This window comes from Oncorhynchus mykiss, chromosome 14, assembly GCF_013265735.2.
Source record: "Oncorhynchus mykiss isolate Arlee chromosome 14, USDA_OmykA_1.1, whole genome shotgun sequence".
Lineage (NCBI taxonomy): Eukaryota > Metazoa > Chordata > Actinopteri > Salmoniformes > Salmonidae > Oncorhynchus > Oncorhynchus mykiss.
The window spans coordinates 4,363,740-4,390,000 of NC_048578.1; the positions used below are offsets into that span (position 1 = coordinate 4,363,740).

The 26,261-nt window shown below is 41.5% G+C and overlaps 1 protein-coding gene and 1 long non-coding RNA gene across 4 annotated transcripts in view; both read left to right on the forward strand.

Moving 5' to 3' along the window:
- LOC110488581 (5-hydroxytryptamine receptor 4-like) overlaps positions 1-26,261 on the forward strand; it is a 150,065-nt gene that overhangs the window by 36,194 nt on the left and 87,610 nt on the right. The window lies entirely within an intron of this gene.
- On the forward strand, positions 6,433-7,631 carry LOC110488584. The gene is made up of 3 exons (XR_002468447.2): positions 6,433-6,742; positions 7,013-7,093; positions 7,441-7,631. It is a non-coding gene; the product is annotated as an uncharacterized LOC110488584 (long non-coding RNA).

Sequence of the window (26,261 nt, forward strand, 5' to 3'; positions counted from 1 at the left end):
GAGAAAGGCTGAGTTTTACATTAGACATTGTTTGGACAGATTTTTTTATTTTTATTAATGTCTTCTAGCGTGATTTATCACATCTGTCAGTGATATCAGAGCGCCTCACATATAACTTCACTCCCTTTCTACTAAAATGTTTCTTTACAGAGAGTGACTTACTTTTCCGGGGACGGGTTATACATGAAAAATTGTACCCACGTAAGACATTTGGCAGTACAAGAAGCCAGTGCTATGAAAAAATGTGAACTCTGACTGATGACTTTGCTGAAATTCATAATCTTTCCTGTCACAACTAACCCTTTACACTCGTGGGAATGTCCTATATGGACTAAATTCAACTGTTTCTTACAGAAGGAATATGATAAGCATATGCATACCCATGGTACCAATTGAAAGGGAACAGTATGGAGATTATGGAGATTATGGGAATAGTATTATACCAAAGTTTGAGGATACAAATCAAAGTAAATGTTATTTGTCACATGGGCTGAATACAACACACCTTACAGTGAAATGCTTATTTACAAGCCCTTAACCAACAATGCAGTTTTAATAAAATTAAGTGTTGACTAAAAAAAATGTAAGTAAAAAACCTGAAATCGAAATAACAACTAATTAAAGAGCAGCAGTAACATAACAGTAGCGAGGCTATATACAGGGGGTACTGGTACAGAGTCAATGTACGGGGGGTACCGGTTAGTTGAGGTAATTGAGGAAATATGTACATGTAGGTAGAGTTAAAGTGACTATGCATAAATAATAAACAGAGAGTAGCAGCAGCGTATAAGAGGGGAGAGGAAGGAGGGGGGGGGGGGGGGGGGCGATGCAAATAGTCTGGGTAGCCATCTGATTAGCTGTTCAGGAGTCTTTTAGTTTGGGGGGTAGAAGCTGTTAAGAAGCCTTTTGGACCTAGACTTGGCGCTCCAGTACCGCTTGCCATGCGGTAGCAGAGAGAACAGTCTATGACTAGGGTGGCTGGAGTCTTTGACAATTTTTAGGGCCTTCCTCTGACACCGCTTGGTATAGAGGTCCTGGGTGGCAGGAAGCTTGGGCCGTACACACTACCCTCTGTAGTGCCTTGTGGTGGGAGGCCAGATGCTATACCAGGCGGTGATGCAACCAGTCAGTATGCTCTCGATGGTGCAGCTGTATAACTTTTTTAGGATCTGAGGACCCATGCCAAGTCTCCTGAGGGGGAATAGGCTTTGTCGTGCCCTCTTCACGACTATCTGTGGATCTGTTGGGATGGTATGCAAATTCAGTGGGTCTAGGGTTTCTGGGATAATGGTGTTGATGTGAGCCGTGACCAGCCTTTCAAAGCACTTCATGGCTACAGACATGAGTGCTACGGGTCAGTAGTCATTTATGCAGGTTACCTTAGCATTTTTGGGCACAGGGACTATGGTGGTCTGCTTGAAACATGTTGGTATTACAGACTCAGTCAGGAACAGGTTGAAAATGTCAGTGAAGACACTTGCCAATTGGTCAGTGCATGCTCGGTGTACATGTCCTGGTAGTCCGTCTGGCCCTGCGGCCTTGTGATTGTTGACCTGTTTAAAGGTTTTACTCACATCGGCTACGGAGAGCGTGACTACACAGTTGTCCAGAACAGCTCATGCTCTCATGCATGTTTCAGTGTTGCTTGCCACAAAGCGAGCATAGAAGTAATTTTGCTCTTCTGGTAGGCTCGTGTCACTGGGCAGCTCGTGGCTGTGCTTCCCTTTAAAGTCTGTAATAGTTTGAAAGCCCGGCCACATCCGACGAGTGTTGGAGCCAGTGTAGTACGATTCAATCTTAGTCCTGTATTGACACTTTGCCTGTTTGATGGTTCTACGGAGGGCATAGCGGAATTTCTTATAAGCTTCCGGGTTAGAGTCCCGCTTCTTGAAAGCGGCAGCTCTACCCTTTAGCTCAGTGCAGATGTTGCCTGTAATCCATGGCTTCTGTTTGGGGTATGTACATACAGTCACTGTGGGGACGACATTATCAATGTACGTATTGATGAAGCCAGTGACTGTGATGGTGGACTCATCAATAACAGAACATTTTCCAGTCTGTGCTAGCAAAACAGTCCTGTAGCTTAGCATCTGCTTCATCTGACCACATTTTATTGACCGAGTCACAGGTGCTTCCTGCTTTAGTTTTTGCTTGTAAGCAGGAATCAGGAGGATAGAATTATGGTCAGATTTGACAAATGGAGGGTGAGGGAGAGCATTGTATGCGTCTCTGTGTTTGGAGTAAAGGTGGTCTCGAGTTTTTTTCCCTCGGGTTGCACATTTAACATGCTGGTAGAAAACCAATTTAAGTTTGCTTGCATTAAAGTCCCCGGCCACTAGAAGGGCCTCCTCTGGATCAATATTTTCCTGTTTGCTTATGGCCGTATACAGCTCATTGATTGCGGTCTTAGTGCCAGCATTGGTTTGTGGTGGTAAATAGACGGCTACGAAGAATATAGATGAAAACTCTCTTGGTAAATAGTGTGGTCTACAGCGTATCATGAGATACTTTGCATTAGGCGAGCAAAACCTCAAGACTTCATTAGATTTTGTGCATCAGCTGTTGTTTACAAATATACATAGACCGACACCCCTTGTCTTACCAGAGGCGGCTGTCCTATCCTGCCGATACAGCTTAAAACCCACCAGCTGTATGTTATTCATGTTGTCTTTCAGCCACGACTCGGTGAAACGTCCCGTTGGTAGGATATGCGTCCTTGTCTATTTTATTATCCGATGGTTGTATGTTGGCTAATAGGACTGATGGTAAAGGCAGATTACCTACCTACTCACCGTCGGATCCTTACAAGGCACCCCCGACTTACGTCCCAAATATCTCTGTCTCTTTCTCCTGCGAATTATGGGGATGAGGGCCTTGTCAGGTGTCTGAAGTAAATCCTTTGCGTCCGACTCATTAAAGAAAAAATCTTCCTCGAATACAAGGTGAGTAATGTCCTAATATTTAGAAGCTCTTTTCAGTCGTAAGAGACGGTGGCAGAAACATTATGTACAAATCAATTAGCAAATAACGCAACAAAAACACACACAATAGCACAATTGGTTAGGGGGCCGTAAAACGGCAGCCATCTTCTCTATATGTACAACAGTTCACCTGACACAAGACTGAATCCAAACATTACACTGTTGTGTGCATTTTACATTTACTGAACTTTTCGCCACATTTGTTGGTAACGAAATCTGAAATACTCTGGATACATTCACTAACATGATAAGAAAATTCTTGAAAAATGTGGGGTAGGTGCACATAAAACAAAAAAGGAATTGAGTGAGAAAACTAACTGGTGTCTCCAAGTGCACCTCTCCAAAGTGTGCACAGTTCCTAAGTAATTTCAGCGCACTTTTTTGACTCAAAGTCTTCAACTATAATATACTTTTTGATCTTTCCTACTTATGCTGTGCCGTTGAGGAACTTGAGCAAGCACACTTGTAGTTGTTTTGTTTGCCACACAGCCCTGCATCAAACATTACTGTTGTTGTTTACACAATCTTAAAACGCTCCATTAGAAATCGCAATATGGGTCAGGTGGGCATTATTTTAAAGCTTATTCTATTTCCAACACGACTAGTTAAGTTATAAAATACGATATTACGATGTTAGGCCTTTACAATGCAATTAAAGGAAACATATCGTCATTTTGGTGCACATAGAATGGAGTGCCTACCGTTTACAGCATTTCACTCCCTCAGTCCACATTTTGTTTTTTGCAAAAGTTGCCCAATTAGCACGAGGGCAACTTCCTGTCCTGTGCGGTGCTCAAGTTCAGGAAGGCCGTCACTCAAAACCCCTACAGGGCTATGGAGCGCAGCCAGAGCTCTCACGTCATGTATAGCATGTTAATGTACAGCCACTGCATTCCAATTTAGGCATTTATCAGTGCCCAAATCTGCCATTTTCACCCTGGGTACAAGTGTAAAGGGCTACCTAAAATGAAGCCATGGTCTGCTGCATGTTTTAATGCAGGGATTTCATTCCAGAGTGCTTTGATTCAGCCTCACTGGTCTGCAGCTGTGCGATAAAGTCTGACTGTATTTCTCAGTGACCTTGAATGATATTGTGGATAGAGCCACACACTAGTGCCAGTCTTACCAGCACTGTGACTTCCCTGTGTGCAGATGATTGATATTTAACAGGTCGGGTTGTCACACCAGGAGGTGGGATTATTTGTAAGGTAATAAATGTGAAAGATTAGGGGTGGATAATTGCTTGCTGAGACAGTATCTCTATCTCCTGGCAGTATGTCCTGCTAATACTGTACTAACTGTCTTGATTATTTCTGGAGGACACAATGTTTTCTTTGTCAGCTTTTTCATTGTATCCACTGACATTACGTGTACCTCAGAAATAATTAGAATTCATTTAATTCATTGTCTTTGTTGAAGTTAGGACACACATTAGGACAACATATTGCTGAATTGTTCATATACAGATGACGGATCTTAACGTAACTTAATAATCACTATTTGTTGGAGAGAATTTTCTAGATGCATCAGGAAATTCAAATGAGCCTCATCACTGGCTGAAAATGAGCAGTTATCTTTCTCTCCATGTGTGCTCATTGGGATGGCTTTCTATCAAAATGATGTTCTCTCTCGCTCACTCAAATGCAAGGCCTAGGTCCTATTACTGCAACATTCAAATGTACAAACATGTATCTGAAATGCAGCCATACACATCAACTGTCACGCCCTGGTCTTAGTATTTTGTGTTTTCTTTATTATTTTGGTTAGGCCAGGGTGTGACATGGGTTTTTGTATGTGGTGTGTTTTGTCCTGGGGTTTTGTTAGGTATTGGGTTTGTGGCTTAGTGGGGTTTTCTAGGTAAGTCTATGGCTGTCTGGAGTGGTTCTCAATCAGAGGCAGGTGTTTATCGTTGTCTCTGATTGGGAACCATATTTAGGCAGCCATATTCTTTGAGTGTTTCGTGGGTGATTGTTCCTGTCTCTGTGTTTGCACCAGATAGGACTGTTTAGGTTTTCACATTTCATTATTTTGTAGTTTATTCATGTATAGTTTTTTCTTTATTAAACAAACATGAATCATCACAACGCTGCATTTTGGTCCGACTCTCCTTCACCTAAAGAAAACCGTTACATCAACAACCATCGTTTTATATAGCTTAATAAAACAAGAGAGATATTGGTCTCTACTAGGCTACGCCACACAAGTGTCTAGTATATCCTAAGATTACTAATTAACTAAAAATGTTGTTTAATTGTGGCGTGGGGTGGTCTAGTGGTTAGGGCTGCTACAATCAGCATGCACATATAACGTAAACTCACTTTTGTACATCGCCTTGGTCCGTACAATTAACCTTATTTTAGCGCCTCAAAAACGTAATGCTTCCAGATCAACTGTAATGTCAATGCCATTGTAAAGCACAATTTCTCCCCTTTCCAACAGAATCTATTACATGACCTAAACACTGCCCCGTTTCTGCATAATTCAACAAGGCAATGAGCCCCCTTCGGGTCTTTTTAAAAATGGCGGGTGGGGAAGTGAAACTAATGCGTGATAGTGAGAAGGAGAGATGTTGTGTGGAAAAATTGCTTTTTTTCACTCGATCTGTCCAACTTATCACCTTATCGCCTCTAAAATTTGAATAAAACACTATATAGCGTTTATATAATGTGTCATTACATACCTATTTGAAGGTTTGTGTCGAATTTGAATCGAGCTTTTAGGGCAGTGCTAAAGTGATCTTAGAAGTAAACAGCGGCTTTGAGAATGATGATCGCATGCAATGATGACGGAAAAAATGACTAGGTATTCCCCTCTTTCCCCGTCACTGTCCATTTCTTGTTTTTAAACGATGAGAGAAGTGCTACACCTGGTGGAGAGAGATTGTAAGACAGAAATAGTTTCTTTATGCGTGCTGTACGTTACGACATGACACGTCACGATGTAACGGAGGGTCAGTTTATTCAACTTTTCTCCAATACTATAGAGCCATTACCATGTCGATCAACGCTTGAATAGAAAAGTAGTTCAAACCCCTGATTTTGAAGTCAACACAGTCACTACAGTCCCATTAGTTTTATTTGTAGCCTCGCACATTTGTACGGAATGGCGTGAGTTTACGTTAGGCCAACCGTGTGGATACCATTCTGGCCCATGCACTTCTGGCACAAATAACTCTGTCCCCCAATTGACTTCAAGTAGTTACACGTTTCATATGGACAGTCACGGTTATTTTACACCCAGTCCTGATAGGAAAGCATCATACCAGACACTTTTGGATAACATAAATAGGAAACAAATAAAATAATAACAGTCAGTAGGCTACACAAAACATAGATTTGGTAGATTTGGCGTGGTAAACGAGGAAATCGTTTATTTCTTTTGTACGGAATGGTTGTCAAATAGATAAATCACCCTTAGTCTGTTCAAATAGGACAAAGTTGTTGCGATGACGACACCAACCAGAGGGCGAACGTAGCATCTTTCAGGGAGCTGTAATGAGGTGACCAATAATGGGTGCAATTAAGATCAGCTGTGCAGGTTAATTTAGCATGTATTGATGGTTTAACAAGACCAGCTGGCAATAATAAGGTTGCTACCTTTTGAGGCAGAATTTCCAGGCAAGACTTCAAAATTGGCATGTCCCAATCCCATGTATCCATCGCCGGGAGGCTATTCCATAACACCTTGCAGCGCAGCAAAAAATAATTGACGACGGACAGAAGTCCCCACTTGGGAGAACGTTTTCCAGAAATCCACAAAATGTAAGTATAACATTTATTTATTCACCAAATGATAACATTTTCAAGAAATTACTTTCATATCAATTGTGAATTAAAATGTTAAGTAACTGGTGATTATCAGCCCATTGCCAAGCTAGCTAATACATCGGACACGATAGCTAGCCAGAAGGCGATCTCATCCTGCTAATCGGCTGTTTAGAGATGACCTAAACTAACTAATCGTATATTCAGCAATGTGTCAATTGTGAAGACCCAGAGTTAAAAAAAATGTTTCTTCCCATTTGTTTCCAGAGACTAGTGGCACCTGATCACGTTTCACTCCATTGTATTGGCTTGGCAGGAGAAAAACAGTCCTGCACGACTCGTTTGGAAGTAAGACATTTTAACAACTTCTGATGAAAAACGTAGGAAATTCAGCCAGCTGTGTTCTGTTCATTCTAGGCTTGCTCGCCAGCCAAGTTATTATGCATTCTGTTGAGTCTGTTTACCTAGCTAACGTTAGCTAACTTTATCTTGCTACTTTCCCTTACCCTATTGTGTTGCACCATTGGGGTTGGTGTTACTGGGTAACTGGGTGTTACTGGGTAAAACAACTTAATTAAGCCTAAAAATATGCAAAACTGTTAATAAAACGATTGCACATTTAAAGGCAGTTGTGGCTTCAGCAACAATTTGAACAGTGAGGCTAATGTCTTCCCCTTTGTTTTTACTTACTCCAGGTTGAATGATATTCCACCCTGCAGATGTAAGGAACTTGTTGTGAACCTCCCAGCCAACAGGATAATCAACATATCCCAGGATATTATTTAGGAGTGTGCCAACCTCACAATTTTAGAAATAGATTCACCCATGATATTATTTATCATGCAGATTTGACAGGACATTGTAATTCATAAAGCTCATTCTGAAATACGATATCTGTCCCAGGGGATTCAATTTAGACCCCAATTAGGTGTTAGTGAAGGGCTGAAAAAAACAACAACTGTAAACTCCTGTCTCAAATAAGACATGAAGGTCAGTCAATCAGCAAAATCATGTAGTGATAGGTGTGTCCAACATTTTGACGTGTGTGTGTGTATATATATATATATATATATATATATATATATAATATGCATTTACTGCATATCATTATATTGGACATGTTATCCTTCATCACATGCAAGTATATGTTTTGTATCCATTGCATTTAGCTTACATTAGGAAGACGTAGCCTAGGCAGTCTAATCTAGTTACAGTAGATTGCATCGTATCACCTTTCAATATTATTAACAAATATGAAACCATGTTAACTTGAACATATAATTGAATCATATGCATGGGTGTCATATTTGTATGACTGTATCACAATGCAAGCCTACTCATTCGAAAAATACAGCGGCTCTAATGCAATATTAGCTTCGCAATGAAACGCCACTATTCTTAAACAGTCAGTAAAATAGCTGATTTAGCTGTAAATGAAAATCGTAGCCTGTGGGATATCATGCATGCAAACTTGTCATGTCCACAACAATGGAGCAGCAAACCAAGCAACATGCGAGAGGAGGACCCCATTCCGTAGGTTAATTCAGGTACTGAGGAGCTTGATTGCGTTACTTGTTTATCTGTTATTCGTGTCAGATGTTTCAATTTTGAGATATCCTTGCTGCACAATTTTCCTACCGCAATGAAATGGGTGATATTAAAATCTGACATCTGTACATAGTAGTACTCTTAACTGTTTTCTAGTAATTCTATAGGCAGACTCTTAGAAAAAATGTTGCTATCTAGAACCTAATAGGGTTATTCGACTGTTCCCATAGGATAACCCTTTGAAAAAGCCTTTTTGACTCCAGATAGAACCCTTTTGAGTTTCATGTAGAACATTTTACACAGAGTGTTCTACATGGAACCTAAAATAATTCTGCTATGGGGACAGCCGAAGAACACTTTTTGAACCCTGCATTTCTTGTGCAATTCATGAGTAAGCTGCACGGGGTCATAACAGTTTATGGTAGTTTATTTGTCTTATGGTTTCCGGGTAGGAGACTCCACACTGTACATACAGTATATGAGACAATGATTGTGAAAGATACAAACACAGGACATCAGTAAAGGAAACCCAGTGTTTCATTTCCTCAACAGGGATGACGAGACGGCCTACAGGGAGGAGGCGAGAGCCCTTGGAGTGTGGTGTCAGGAAAATAACCTCTCACTCAACGTCAACAAAAAGGAGATGATCGTGGACTTCAGGAAACAACAGAGGGAGCACCCCCCCCCCCCCCCCCATCCACATCGACGGGAAAGTAGTGGAGAAGGTGGGGAAAGTTCATCACGGACAAACTGAAAAGGTCCACACAGACAGTGTGGTGAAGAAGGCGCAACGGTGTAGCCTAACAGCATCTCTTCAACCTCAGGAGGCTGAAGAAATTTGGCTTGTCACCTAAAACACTCAAACCTTTTTCAGATGCACAATCTAGAGCATCCTGTCGGGCTGTATCACCGCCTGGTACGGCAACTGCTCCTCCCACAACCTCAAGGCTCTCCAGAGGGTAGTGCGGTCTGCACAACGCATCACCGGGGGCAAACTAACTGCCCTCCAGAACACCTACAGCACCCGATGTCACAGGAGGCCAAAAAGATAATCAAGGACAACAACCACCCAAGCCACTGCCTTTTCACAACGCTATCATCCAGAAGGCGAGGTCAGCACAGGTGCATCAAAGCTGGGACTGAGAGACTGGAAGACAGCTTCCATCTCAAGGCCATCAGACTGTTAAACAGCCATCACTAACATAGAGAGGCTGCTGCCAACATACAGACTCAAATCTCTTGCCACTTTAATACATTTAGTAAATGGATTTAATAAAGGTATCACTAGTCACTTTAAATAACTCCACTTTAATAATGTCTACATATCCTACATTACTCATTTCATATGTATATACAGTATTCGATACCATCTACTGCATCTTGCCTATGCCACACGGCCATCGCTCATCCATGTATTTATATGTACATATTCTTATTCATCCCTTTACATTTGTGTGTAATGGGTAGTCATTGTGAATTTCTGAGATTACTTGTTAGATATTACTGCTCTGTCGGAACTAGAAGCACAAACATTTCGCTACACTCACATTAACATTTGCTAACCATGTGTATGTGACCAATAAAATGTGATTTGAACCAAGAACTGTATGCTTATGAAGTCTCATCCTGTCATATCATATTTTATTACTAAGATCCAGCCAATGAATTGAATGAGCTGTTGAATGCGGTGAGCTTGCTCTGTCGCCTACCTCTATTGCCATTAGAGTGGGAGTTCATGTATGGGTCATCTGAATGACGCTGTGTAGAGGTCAAACACAGCTCTTTGTAAACAAAAGTCCGGTTCAGAGTCAATAACTCCTGCAATGTGACAGAGTTTCTCATGTGCTGGATTGATAGGAAAAAAGAAGAGTATCACCAGAGGCACATGATTGCATTATATTGGACCGCTGCCAAACAATAGTATGCCGTCTTAGTTAATTACTTATATAAATCATGCAACGCCATTCTAATTTTATGTATAGTTTATGACTGCTCAAACCTTTGAGCTTGATGGGCCAAAATATAATCTGAGTGGTGAGATGCGGGCCGAGCAAATATGCTGTCCATTATCTATTTAGAAATATAAAAAAATAGGGGTCTTTAAACACGGGCCTTTTTAGTAATTAATCATGAAACCACAGCATTGAGCATTGTAAAGTAAAATAATAGCTGAAAGCTCCAACTGTTCAAAAGCTAGAGCCAAATTTGTAGGAAGAAAACAGAAACCACTCTGCTTGTTCCAACCGCTATCGGAGGTTACTCATGTAACCGCGTTTCTGTGAACTAGGCATGGACATTCACTCGATTACAATTTTTTGGGGTGTGTTTTCTTTGGGCAGGCCAAACCAAACATCGTCCCCATTTGGGTCAGCCCTTTTATAGATTATGCAAAAGCAGGTTTGTTTGATAATTATTCATGTTTTTTTCCCGATAATTTCTATTTAGTCATTTATGACATTTATGATATCCCTCCAGAGTCATTTCTTGCAGCCACATACATAGGGCGGCCATCATACATGCATGTTCAATGTGGTCGCTCTGGTGACACTCAGATAAGTAAAGGATAACCATGCGTTCTGTGGAATATAATGCACAACGTGGAAGGTGTGTGCCACGGCGCACAGCGGATAAATGATTTGCCTGTAGAAATGTGATCAACATCCACTGAAGTTGCTAGAAAATGTACTAGATAGCTACAGTAGTTCCCTTCAGTACAGTAGTTGGGTCATTCATTTTAACATTGTCACAAAGAGCACATGTTCAAACTTAATAAAATAACATATTATCCCATCTCGAGATTAAATAAAAAATTGTCCATAGTAAGTGCCTATTAAGTGTCAAATAAAGTAACGGGGTTGACGACTTCTTAAATCATCCATAAATGACCTTGTGACAGGGGAAATTGAAGCTTGTGTGTACAACAGGTAGTGGAAATTGAATACAAGTTTCACTAAGAAATTGAAATTGTTAAATCATTTCTAGCCTGTCAATCTACGGGTAAGAGGGTTGAAGTGTTAAGCTTGACCAGCTCAGTTTTCCACCATAAAACAATAGAAAATGCCAAAGAGTAGAACCAGCTCACCTGCTTTTACACGGATTTAACTATTAGATGTTCAATGCTTCAAAAGGGAATAGTTTCACCATATTAAAATGAGAGTTCAGTTCACATAACAGGGTTGGCCATAAAATGAGGGACAGGTTTTTTACCAATTAAAATAAATCAATAATCACGTGAAATAAATAATAATCAACAAAATAACTAGGGATTTACAATGAGAGTGAAAACTTGAGTAAATGTTGGGATTACGTGTGTTAAAATGAAGAAATTTGGCACTTTAGCCATCTTTATTCACATAAAATATCAAATTTATTGAATTGACCATGTGGTCTACATTAAAGTGCACTTTTAAAATGAACAATTTCTACTTAAAATAGCAAAGGGACAGAAAGGTCACTCATTTAATAAAAGTACCCAGTTAAGAGCTATGGATGCAAGGACTGACCCTTCATGATATCAAAATGATAGTTTTAACCATGTTTTGAGGCTATAGTGTTTGTTTACATTTACTTTGTTTGCAAACATTAGAGTAAAACAAGCTTACATTTTGGGTTCTGACGGGGTAGGACAGTTGAACTAAGCTCAAGTTATATTCTTCAAGAATCAATGGGTAAATATCATACTTTTACAAGTCCAAAAATGTATGTAGCAACTGCAGATTGCTTCATTAATTCATTTTTCATCAAATGTGACCCACCACTGGGATTCGGTCTTATGTAGCAAAATTTGAAATAATATTTTTTTACACTGGAAAAAAACTAGACAATTGTATATCACACACTGCAGTTGAGGAACAGTAGCAAAGTTGATACATTTGTAACCCCTCTTTTGAGAAAATTGCCTGTGAATGGTTTGGTACACCTACTGGAGTTCTCTTTGTCTACACCCTTTCAGCATCGTTCACACCCTCTTAAGCCTTATCTCTTTAAGGATTCACGTGTGACGCCATGTGCTAAACAGAGTGAATACAGTAGTGTAGTAAACAGCCAAAGTTTTCAAGACTAGAAGTGGTGAAAGTAGAAGCAAAAAGTAGTATGAAAAATACACTTTAACTAGTCCTTGGTTTATATCCTAATCCGACTTTGGTGCAGGTCATGTTGTTCTTCACATTACCGTCTATGGTAAATACACACTATGCCAAATAAAAGCTATGTTTATTTGTCACATGCACAGGATGCAGAAGGTGTAAACGACACAGTGAACTGGTTACTTGCATAGTGGAGTCTTTTGTTAAGACACAAAGCTAGATAGCTGTCTAGCTAACCAATCAACCATAACCCCTACTCATACTAACATGGACCATGCATGAATCTGCAGGTAGATAAAGCTAACCAACTAGGTTCAATGTTAGCTAGCTAGTTAGCATTGGTCTATAACTAGCAATGCAAATGGTTTCTGAGATACAAATAATATTACTACACAGATCATACACGTAACTTTAGCTAGCAAGCCAGCCAGCTAACATTAGCTAGATAGACTAGCTAACAGCACGCTTTCACTTGCAATGAAAATGACTTTCTGACAAAATTAGAAATGTATAATATCTGAAAATGTTGTTAGACTCTTACCCATATACATGGAGGAACACTTCTCCCTCTGTCACGGATATCATGGTTGCCCTTAGTTTGAAGATGCAATCCGGAGACGGGTGTTTTATACAACAGCCTCCTGTGTTCTCTTTTTGACTTTCTCCGCATTTGACAATCATCTCTCTGCTTCCATTGGGTATTCCACTGATTTCAAAACTCGGTCAACTTCTTCCGTGACAACAACACTGTTGATTGCCATTTCTTCTCCCATCACGGTCTTCAGAAGTCTACAATATCTGGTTCAATGAAAATGTTTTTATCTAAATTAGGGATTTCGGTATCGTCTGACTCATTTTCAGGCCAGAGAATGTCAGCACGGCATGATTGCCCTCCAGAAAGTAGTCCATCACAACTTTTCCCCACTGATCTGTGTCGATAGTGCTAATAACTTCAGGGCAGCAATGCAACACCTTTTCAGTTCTTCATGATATCTTTAAAAGAATCAGCGGTAAAAAGGATTATCCACACATACTGAGCAGCTCATGTTATAGAAGCGTGCTATATGGCAGACCAATCTGAACTCATCTCTCGGGCATGTCCAGCACATCCATTATCTCAGCCAATCATGGCTAGCGGGAAAGTTCATGTATTTTTCCGTGGCTAAACCAACTAGGCTCGTAATTTAACAATTGTATTTATATTTACAGATGGCATACACCTTTATTATTAAAGCACATGAAAGTTCACATGTTCTAGAAGGAATTTTGGACCAAAAAACACATTTTGATATGAAAGAACATCCAAATGCCTCTCCTTTGAAGTAGTGACATGCCTAGCTTCTTGAAACAGGTTACAAATGAAACGTAAGGAATACAATTAATTGTTGGAAAGGCTGTTGCTAATTAAACATAATCCAATCAGTTCTATAGTATAATTTGTGTTGTGCACTGCTGAACAAAGCTGTAAATATATGCAATTATCTACAGTACCACCTACTCATTCAAGAGTTTTTCTTTATTTTTACTATTTTCTACATTGTAGAATAATAGTGAAAAACAGAAAGGTGCTCACTGCTGCTCATGCTCCCAGGTGATATTTATTTATAATAATGTTTTGACCCATAGGTCTTCATCAGGCATCCATATCCCGGGTGGGGGTGGAAGGTCCTATATTCAGTGACATCACTTCCTGAAACAGGAGGTAAAACATGTACAATATAGGTTCACAATATTAACATTCAATGTATCCAATATATGATCATACACAAGGAATGTGATACACATTGACAGTAATATACATACACGTACAATATTCAATTGGGATTTAAAAAAAAACACAATCTGTACAGATTAAAACTATAAAAACGGTTTCAAGTCAAACTCCTCGTTAAGGAAAAGAGTTGACAGTGTGTTGAGCCTGTAGCAGACTGGTGGCACCATAGGTCCCAGCGTGGGGACCCCTGGTGCCCTGGGTTTTTCCCTATCCGTTAACCTAACCAGAAAACCTCTGGACCCTATAAGGTATGACAGTGATTAATTAGTTGTAAAAAGGTTTCATAAGGTCGATGATGGGACCAGTCTTTCCAAATCAGGTCTCATGGTTTTAAAAACGACAAAATCTCCTGGCCCTGGGGGGATGAAAACCCTGTCAAACTGCAGAAATCTTTTTTAAATTTTTATTTTATTTAACTAGGCAAGTCAGTTAAGAACAAATTCTTATTTTCAATGACGACCTATGAACAGTGGGTTAACTGCCTGTTCAGGGGCAGAATGACAGATTTGTACCTTGTCAGCTCGGGGATATGAACAACCTTTTGGTTACTAGTCCAATGCTAGTAGTAGTTACTAGTCCATTAGCAGGTTTGTGAAAAGCCAAAGAGAAAGGGTTTATTTTAGCCAGATAACATCTCTGAGTCTTTTAATATAATATGGTCTGTCGTTAGAGGCCAGGTACATGTAGAGTCAGTCAGGAGTTCCACAGTCTAGGACAGGTCAGTGGGGACAACACACCCAGTTCAGGTTCCATTTCATGATATACTTGAACCTTTTGATCGAGGCAACCACTTACCACATTATCCAATTTTAAAAGGACAAATGGAAGATGATATTTTTCCTCTGTCTGCCCTTTGCCAAGGTGAAGACGTATCCAAGCAACAGAAAGGTATCCCTTGTCTTAGACATGGCATATCTGGCCCATCTCTAGGAGAAAATGACTCACTAGCTCTAAATCAAATCAAATGTTATTTGTCACATGCGTCATAAACAATAGGTGTAGACTTACAGTGAAATGCTTACTTACAGGCCCCAACAACGCAGAGAGAAAAATAGAGCAATTATAGAAAGAATTATAACTCAAAGAATAAATACACAATGAGTAAGTTGTGTATAAGTTGACTATATACACATGGTACCAGTATCGAGTTGATGTGCAGAGGTGCGAGCTAACTGAGGTAGAGAAATACAGTATAGGTAGGGATAAAATGACTCGGCAACAGAATAGATAATAAACAGTAGCAGCAATGTAGTTGGGTCAATGCAGATAGTCCAGGTAGCTATTTGGTTAACTATTTAGCTATTTGGTTAACTTATGGCTTGGGGGTTGAATATGTTCAGGGTCTTGTTGGTTCCAGACTTGGTGCATCGGTACCACTTGCCATGCGGTAGCAGAGAGAACAGGCTATGACTTGGGTGGCTGGAGTCTTTGACAAGTTTTAGGGCCTTCCTCTGACATCGCCTAGTATCAAGGTCCTGGATGGCAGGGAGCTCGGCCCCAGTGATGTACTGGGTCGAACGCACTACCCTTCGTATCGCATCTGGATGCCGAGCAATTGCCAAACCAAGTGGTGATGCAGCCATTCAAGATGCTCTCGATGGTGCAGCTGTAGAACTCTTTGAGGATCTGATGCCCCATGCCAAATCTTTTAAGCCTTGTGAGGGGAAAGAGGCATTGTCGTGACTTCTTCACGACTATGTTGGTGTGTGTGGACCATGTTAATTCCTTAGTGATGTGGACACCGAGGATCTTGATGCTCTCGACCCGCTCCACTAGATGTGGATGGGGGTCGTGCATGGCCCTCCGTTTCCTGTAGTACACGATCAGCTCCTTTGTCTTGCTGATGTTGAGGGAGAGGTTGCTGTCCTGGCACCACAGGTCAGGTCGTGACCTTCCCCCAATAGGCTTTCTTACATGTGAACCTGCACATTTTATTTTCATATGTGATTTTTTTAAACATGTGAAACCGCAATTTACGTGAGGTGAAAATATGTTATTCCCCTCACATGTGAAAATGTGTCGCGATCTGACATGTGAAAGTGCAAATTTGTCATGTGTTTTTTTGTTGTAAATGTACTGCGTTAATTTTTACTAAACAGTGCGTTCTAAATAGTATGTAGTATGTTTATTACACAGTATTTAGTGTTAGTAACTAGTCGGCAAGACAGATTTCTGACCCGGCCAATGTATGTCTGGTTCATGATGTTGAGCTGCAGACTGGGTGCCAGATATAGAGGCAGAATGTTTTTGGATAGTACCTGTAAAAAGACAGGTGCAGGTGCAGCATTGGATTGGTGAGGTCTTTCTTGCATCGTTCGGTTAGTAAAGTAACCTCTTAGAAAAGAAGGTGCTACCTTTGAGCCATAAAGGGTTCTTCAATTGTCCCCATAGAAGGAACCTCTGAAAATAACTGGAACCCTTTCAGTAATATGAGTCTCTATGTGGAACCCTTTCACCACGAAAAGGTTCTAAGTGTAACCTTTTTTCACCACAAAAGGGTTCTTTCTACCTGGAACCAAAAAGGGTTATCCCTTAGGAAAAAATGAAGAAGCTTTTTTTCCCCTAAGAGTGTCGCTAAATTATTGTGATTCACAATGTCAAACATGCAATGTCGAAAGGCAATTCATACGGGTCTTTGACGGTGGTCATCATAGGTGTGATTTCACAAGAATGTCAAGCATAGACAGGATAAAAGAATGTATCACTGACACAGTCCACCCACTGACATATTACCTCTGTCAATTATGCCATCATAAAGCCCTGCTCTATTGCATGCTGCTGCTTTCACTGCTGCTACTTATGAAACTGGATGATATCGCTGAGGAATGGTCATCAACATCATTGTCAGTCATCATCATCAACATCGTTCTCATTTATATTGGTTACAGTAGAGGTGATGCGTAGTTTGACACAGTGCCGATATGTTTGGCAAAACATCAGCAATGTGAAGTGTGCATGTACAGTATCTAATGTGAACAAATTGACCGTGTGCAGTGAGTATACAGCTGGTGTGAAATGGAATAGTGGGGCATAGTCTGAATTCAGTTTGTAATTATTTCTGAAAAAAAGAAGAAAACAATACAAGACAGAAAATGGAAAATGAAAAAATCATCTTTTCAGCTTCAGTGTTAATTCAGTTTCACCCTAAAGGACCTTTATCGACTGGGACTCAAGGAAGTCACATTCAAAGACAGTTTAAATGAGGAGCAATGAAATCCCGCCCCAGGTGGAAGCCATTTACAGATTTCCTTTCTATTACAAGCTGTGCCACAAACAGGATAAGGCAAATAAATGATTGATTATTGCGAGGTAATAAATGTATTACGTTGTATAGGATTGTTGACGGTCATTTCAATTGACCTAGCCTATTTAGTTTAGCTCAGTGTTTAAATACTCATAATGAGGGCATTTTCTTACAAATGATGTTCCTCTGAATTATTATGGTCCTTGAATTATGCTCATCATTAACATTTACATCTTTCAAAAGCTTTAGCATTTTTTTTTGTCATTTGTGTTATACAGATGCAGATTACTGACATACAGTATAGATATATATTACAGTATACATATTTTTCTCTCTAGACACACATTGCCAAAGTGCTCTTGTCACAACAAATATCTAATTGCGTAGTCAGTCACATTCTTCTCACAGAAAGTAGGGATCAGATCTAGTTTGACAGACTCTGTCCATGCTTATCTACCAGTCTGTCTGTGAGACAGCTACAGATGTAGGATCTTCATTTGATCACTCTTTTATTGCTCAGAATTTTCCTGCACGGCAGGAAATGCAAACTTGTAGTGTGTTCCAGGTTTATTAAAAAGGCTTCTAAAGTTTGTAATTTCCTTGATTGCCCTAACGAAAAATCGATCAACCCCTACAAAAAAAGGTCCATGAATTATAATCCACAGAATAATTCACATTTCCTGTTGCGGCAGGATTATTTTCCTGCTGTAGCAAACTGGCTCAAATTAAAATCCTACATCTGTAGCTAGTTTTAGTGTCTGGCATGACGATGTACAAGAGGTTGATTATCTCAGTCACGGTTCATTAGTTTTAACCACCATGCTTGCCACACTTAGCAGAGAGGAAAACAGCCTTGTCACATCGCCTCTGCCATGCCGTTTCATGTGGCCGTATGGGGGGCCAGAAGCTCTGTGACCTGAATAGGCTCTTTGTCAACTGTCTTTAGAGAAAAGAGGACTAGAACAAGTTAACAGAGTGGAAAATGATTTATAATTGTATGCCTATGGTCTTGTCCTATGTCCTGCCCTTTTGTTGCATCTGTATGAAGAAATATGAATCAAATTTGCATGCATCCCAAATGGTGAGAAGTAGTGCACTATGTAGGGAATATTTGGGATGTAGACTTAAAGTCCTGTCCAGAACGTTTAAACATCCATAATAACAGAGACTGGCATGAATCTCATTTGGATCACTTCTAGTAATTGATGTAAAATCTAACTTTTAACTTTGAGGGCTAATTTCAAGTATCTCAAGTCATAGATTATGCTGTATTTCTGAAGATACCCCCTTGGCTGCCATGGCTTGAAAGCTGAACAAGCAGTGATGTTATGGGACAGTTTCATCGGTTCCTAGACCTAGGTAGAACTCTCTCTTTCACCTGTATGAAGTGATGACAGAAGGAAATCAAACGTATCTTGCTGACTTGACATTTGCAATCGTAACACTAAGCAAATAAACATCACATTTGAATAAACTCTTATTAAAAGCTTTCTGCCGACCTATTGTAACCTCTGTCCATAAGCTTTTTTTTCTATCAAATGTTTTGACCGAATCTCTCATTTTTAAGTTCTTAACCTTGTTTTTTTTTTCATGAGCCAGAGGTTTAATATTTGCATCTAGAAAACGGCATAGCAATCAATAGACCTCTCCAAAGTCCGAACCCATACATTTTGATACATTTGCTCTGGAGTGCTTGATACTTTTCAACCAGATTGTACTTCAACGCAATTCATTGTTTTCTCCCCTCCTAAATGATTTCGGCCTGGAAAAATCAGTTTGACAAGAGCTAAAGATAACGATAAGAACAACACTTGTCTGAAGCATTCTCCATCACTTCAATGCGTGAACATAAATATGCCACAAGAGGCAAGTATAAGCAGCAGTGGTCTCATAGAAAGGACCATCTTTGAAAATAAAATAATCATTGGGACTAAAATAACATAGGCTGCCTGGGGCCACTTAAATTCAAACCTCAGCCAGGGTGCAGTTTCAACTTTCAACTGATTTTTTTTAACAACAAATTCTGTGTTACAATAAATATAGGGTTGAGTCAAACTATTATTGACTAAAGCTACAAATACATGAATTAAGATTGTGAATTAAGATTAAAAGATTGCAATTTTTGTGTGTTTTTGTTTGTCAGTGTCTGTGACCACCCAGATTGATATTATTGACTTGTACAGATAACAAAACTCCTAAAAATGAACCAAAAATGTTTTAGAGGAATATAGCTTGGTTTATAGCTAGCGTTGACATCATTCCTGACATGTTGAGAAATCTCTCGGTATGAGTAAACAGGGTAGTGATACCTTCTGATAGTTTGTCTAGCAGTCTTTCTGCTTGGTTCATGTTGAAATAAGCACTTACCCTAATGCTTTGAGTCGTTCACTTCAGTTATATTTCAGTTATTATACACCACTTTCCGCTTAAATGCACTTTACTTTACAGCCTTTAAGCCTAATTGAGGAGAACATACTGCACTCAATTTTCTCCACATCACTCTGCATAGTCTGTTTTTGTGGCTCTGACAACATTTTGACACTGTACTTTTGTAGTGATGAGTGAGTGAATATTTGGAGCAGACAGACAGACACTTTGCCCTGGAGTACATAATAGGTTGTTAGGACACTCCTGCTGAGAGGAACCACTAATTACATTTTCATGTCCAGATAGCTATTGTTTATAATTAACCATTTGCATGGAGGACACCAGCACGGCCAAGGGGCTTGATTGTGGTTTGATAGGCCTGTGAAAGGGGCAGCATTCCCCAAAATAAACTGAATAATGGTGTCATGAATATTAGTAATGCCTCTGGCTTAGGTGTGATTCTAAGAAATAAATATGCAAAGTACCATATTGCGGTTGATTGTGACAGGTTACTCAATGGTAGCCATGTAGCAGATGAAACTACTGGGCTGGTGTGTTCACTAAGCCTTAGGTTATCTGTCTTGGCGTTGGAGTGTTGATTGAGATGTTGCTCACTGATTGTCTGTTATGTAGAGCTCAATTGTACGGCTAAGGGTCAAATGTTTCAGATGTCATCACACACACATGTAGATTGCATCACTGAAAATCTGATGGAGTTTGAGTTGGACTTCTTTACAATGAGTTGCAGTTACAATATCTGAACTACATTTCAACTGGAAATCAAAGCCTTACTAAACAGTACTTACAGTGCTGTGAAAAAGTATTTGCCCCCTTCCTGATTTCTTATTTTTTTAAATGTTAAATGTTTCAGATCATCAAACACGTTTTAATATTACACAAAGATAACCCAAGTAATCACAAAATGCAGTTTTTAAGTGATCATTTTATTTATTAAGGGAAAAAAGCTATCCGAACCTTCATGGCCCTATGCGACAAAGTAATTTTCCCCTAAACCTAATAACTGGTTGTGCCACCCTCAGCAGCAACAACTGCAATCAAGCGTTTGCGATAACTGGCAATGAGTCTTTCACATCGCTGTGGAGGAATTTGGGCCCACTCTTTGCAGAATTGTTTTAATTCAGCCACATTGGAGGGTTTTCGAGCATGAACCGCCACTCCAAAACCTTCATTTTGTTTTTTTAAGCCATAAGCCATTCAGAGGTGGACTTGATGGTGTGTTTTGGATCATTGTCCTGCTGCAGAACCCAAGTGCGCTTCAGCTTGAGGTCACGAACTGATGGCCAGACATTCTCCTTCAGAATTTTTTGGTAGAGGGAAGAATTCATGGTTCCATTTTTTTTACCTTTATTTAACTAGGCAAGTCAGTTAAGAACAAATTCTTATTTTCAATGACGGCCTAGGAACAGTGGGTTAACTGCCTGTTCAGGGGCAGAACGACAGATTTGTACTTTGTCAGCTCGGGGATTTGAACTTGCAACCTTCCAGTTACTAGTCTAACCTGCCGCCCCAATCCATCAATCACAGCATGTCACCCAGGACCTGAAGCAGCAAAGCAGCCCCAGTCCATCACACTACCACCACCATTCTTTGTCTGAAATGCTGTGTTACTTTTAACTTTTGTCTCGTCAGTCCACAGAATATTTTCCAAAAAGTCTTGGGGATCGTCAAGATGTTTTTTGCCAAAAGTGAGATGAGCCTTTATGTTCTTTTTGGTCAGCAGTGGTTTTCGCCTCGAAACTCTGCCATGGATGCCATTTTTGCCCAGTCTCTTTCTTATGGTTGAGTCATGAACACAGACCTTAACTGAGGCAAGTGAGGCCTGCAGTTCTTTAGATGTTGTTGTGGGTTCTTTTGTGACCTCTTGGATGAGTTGTCGCTGCGCTCTTGGGGTAATTTTGATAGGCCGGCCACTCCTGGGAAGGTTCACCACTGTTCCAAATTTTCTCCATTTGTGGATAATGGCTCTCACCATGATTCGCTGGAGTCCCAAAGCGTTAGAAATGGCTTTGTAACCCTTTCCAGACTGATAGATGAATTACTTTGGATCACTGCATAATGTCTTGCTTTTTGAGATTTTTTGGCCTACCTCACTTTGTCAGACAGGTTCTATTTAAGGGATTTCTTGATTCAACAGGTCTGGCAGTAATCAGACCTGGGTGGTGCTAGTGGAATTGAACTCTGCAATTTACTGTGATTAACCACAGTAAATTCATGATTTAACAAAGGGGGGCAATTACTTTGTCACATAGGGCCATGAAGGTTCGGATAGCTTTTTTCCCTTAATAAATAGTCACTTAAAACCTGCATTTTGTGTTTACTCTGGTTATCTTTGTGTCATATTACAATTTGTTTGATTATCTGAAACATTTAATTGTAACAAATGTGAAAGAAAAAAAAATCAGGAAGGGGGCAAATAGTTTTTCACAGCACTGTATATAGATAGAAGATGATAGATGACAAAGCTATCACAAGAAAGGCAGTATTATTTGTCTGCCATCAATGTCAACTAGATATCAGAAAAACTATTGAAATGACTACAGTACATGAACGTGAATTGTCATCAGGGAGAGGTCAAATTTTTACAACAAATCCTACATGTTGAGTTGGCATCTTTCTCCACCTCTCGGTGTAGTGAATGTTGTTTAATTGCTAGAGGAGGTGGATGCTGAGTAACTGTCAGAACTCAGTGTTTCTGATTAGAACATGCCTGTAGGAGCTGACATCAAATGAATGCTTCATCTTTGAGAAATTAAATGTCCTTTTAAACTTGCTGTGATGTTGTGGGAAGTTTTGGGAAGTAGCTACATTAAGAGTTTGATGATAGTTAAATTCATAAAGGCCCAGTGCAAGCAAAAACTAGATTTTGATATATATATATTTCCTTTCAACACTATCAGATTGGAATAATACTGTGACATTGTGAAAATTATGATAATGCCCATTTTAGTGTAAGAGCTGTTTGAAAAGACCACCTGGAATTTCTTCCTGTTTTGGTGCGATGGAGTTTTGGCCTGCCTAGTGACTTCACCAGGTGGTAAATGAGTTAATAGACCAATAAGAAAGTCTAGTGGTTAGAGCGTTGGACTAGTAACCGGAAGGTTGCAAGTTCAAACCCCCGAGCTGAGGTACAAATCTGTCGTTCTGCCCCTGAACAGGCAGTTAACCCACTGTTCCTAGGCCGTCATTGAAAATAAGAATTTGTTCTTAACTGACTTGCCTTTTTAAATAAAGGTTATAATGAAGGCAGCAATTGTAACGGTTTTCTGTATGAGAAGGAGAGTCGGACCAAAATGCAGCGTGTCGATTGCGATCCATGTTTTAATAAACAAACGTAAAACACGAATCAATACAAACACTACAAAATAAAGAACGTAATGAACATAACGAAAACCTAAACAGCCCTATCTGGTGAAAACACAGACAGGAACAATCACCCACCAACACACAGTGAAACCCAGGCTACCTAAATATGGTTCCCAATCAGAGACAATGACGAACACCTGCCTCTGATTGAGAACCATATCAGGCCGAACATAGAACTGGACAAACTAGACATGTAACATAGAATGCCCACTCAGATCACACCCTGACCAACCAAAACATAGAAATATACAAAGTAAACTATGGTCAGGGTGTGACAGTACCCCCCCCCAAGGTGCGGACTCCGGCCGCAAAACCTGAACCTATAGGGGAGGGTCTGGGTGGGCATCTGTCCGCGGTGGCGGCTCTGGCGCTGGACGTGGACCCCACTCCATAATAGTTTTAGTCCACCTCCTTAGCGTCCCTAGATAGGTTACCCTCCTAAATGACAGCTCGGGACAGAGGGGCAGCTCGGGACAGAGGTAGCTCGGGACTGATGGGTAGCTCAGCACTGAGAGGAAGCTCAGCACTGAGAGGAAGCACAGCACTGAGAGGAAGCCCAGGCAGGTAGTTGGATCTAGCAGATCCTGGCTGACTGGAGAATCTGGAAGAGTCTGGTCGACTGGCAGATCTGGAAGAGTCTGGTCGACTGGCAGATCTGGAAGAGTCTGGTCGACTGGCAGATCTGGAAGAGTCTGGTCGACTGGCAGATCTGAAAGAGTCTGGTAGATCTGGAAGAGTCTGGTCGACTGGCAGCTCTGGCTGCTCCATGCTGACTGGCTGCCCCATGCTGACTGGCAGCTCTGGCTGCTCCATGCTGACTGGCTGCTCCATGCTGACTGACAGCTCTGGCTGCTCCCTGCTGACTGGCTGCTCCATGCTGACTGGCTGCTCTGGCTGCTCCATGCTGACTGGCGGCCCTGGCTGCTCCATGCTGACTGGCGGCCCTGGCTGCTCCATGCTGACTGGCGGCCCTGGCTGCTCCATGCTGACTGGCGGCCCTGGCTGCTCCATGCTGACTGGCGGCCCTGGCTGCTCCATGCTGACTGGCGGCTCTGGCTGCTCCATGCTGACTGGCAGCTCTGGCGGCTCCTTGCAGACTGGCAGCTTTGGCGGCATCCTGCAGACTGGCAGCTCTGGCGGCTCCTTGCAGACTGGCAGCTCCTTGCAGACTGGCAGCTCTATGCAGACTGGCAGCTCCTTGCAGACTGGCAGTTCCGAACAGGCGGGAGACTCCGGCAGCGCTGTAGAGGCGGAAAGCTTTGACAGCGCTAAACAGGCGGGAGACTCCAACAGCGCTGAAGAGGAGGAAGGCTCTGGCAGCACTGGACAGGCGAGGCGCACTGTAGGCCTGATGCGTGGTGCTGGCACTGGTGGTACTGAGCCGAGGACATGCACAGGAAGCCTGGTGCGGGGAGCTGCTACCGGAGGGCTGGGGTGTGGAGGTGGTACTGGAAAGACCGGACCGTGCAGGCGCACTGGAGCTCTTGAGCACCGAGCCTGCCCAACCTTACCTGGTTGAATGCTCACGGTCGCCCTGCCAGTGCGGCGAGGTGGAATAGCCCGCACTGGGCTATGCAGGCGAACCGGAGACACCGAGCGTAAGGCTGGTGCCATGTAAGCCGGCCCAAGGAGACGCACTGGGGACCAGCTGCGTAGAGCCGGCTTCATGGCATTAGGCTCGACGCTCAATCTAGCCCAGCCGACACGCGGAGCTGGAATATACCGCACCGGGCTATGCACCCGCACTGGAGACACCGTGCGCACCACTGCATAACACGGTGCCTGTCCGGTCTCTCTAGCCCCCCGGTAAGCACAGGGAGTCTGCGCATGTCTCCTACCTGGCGTAGCCATACTCCCTGTTAGCCCCCCCCCCCCCCCAAGACATTTTTGGGGCTGCCTCTCGGGCTTCCTTCCGCGGCGCCGTGCCTGCTTCGCGAACTCCATTCTCTGATAACCTTCCGCGCACTGCTCCATCGAATCCCAGGCGGGCTCCGGCACTCTCCCTGGGTCGACCGCCCACCTGTCTATTTCCTCCCAAGTCGTATACTCCATACTGTACTCCTCTTTGGGCTGCTCCTGTTGTTTCTTCTCCCGCTGCACCTTTGGGCGGCTAACCTCCCCTGGTTTAGCCCAGGGTCCTCTCCCGTCAAGGATTTCCTCCCATGTCCAGAAATCCTTATTCCGCATCTCCTCTTTACGCTGCTGTTGCTGCCTGTTGACACGCTGCTTGGTCCGTTGGTGGTGGGTGATTCTGTAACGGTTTTCTGTATGAGAAGGAGAGTCGGACCAAAATGCAGCGTGTCGATTGCGATCCATGTTTTAATAAACAAACATAAAACACGAATCAATACAAACACTACAAAATAAAGAACGTAACGAAAACCTAAACAGCCCTATCTGGTGAAAACACATAGACAGGAACAATCACCCACCAACACACAGTGAAACCCAGGCTACCTAAATATGGTTCCCAATCAGAGACAATGACGAACACCTGCCTCTGATTGAGAACCATATCAGGCCGAACATAGAACTGGACAAACTAGACATGTAACATAGAATGCCCACTCAGATCACACCCTGACCAACCAAAACATAGAAATATACAAAGTAAACTATGGTCAGGGTGTGACAGCAATGAAGGCAACAAATAAGACTGAGACATGAAAATAGAAAGATTATAGTATAGCTGGGTTGATAAATTTATTCCACTATTCACTGTATAAACTCCCAGGGGCAACAAATGTAGTAGTGAGTTAGTGTGGATACTGAGACTGACTGTAAAATCTGGAGTGTGAAAACTACAAACATCAGGGGATTACAGTAATGTATTGAATATATCAAACATGCAAATCCTAATAAGGACTTTAGATCATTGTCGTGACAATATCACAAACATGACACATTAGCCGGGATTTTGGCAGTGTTGTCTGGACATTGCCTGCCTACAAATTCATGTTACCAAGGTGACAGAACCAGTTGTAGTTTCCCAGTCATCATGTAACATTTAGTTGGATCATTAACAGTCGACTGCAAATCTGAAGAAATATGTTCCTTTAACTCATTGTATAAATGTAAGTGTCAAAACAAACGTTTTCTTGTAACAGGTGACTG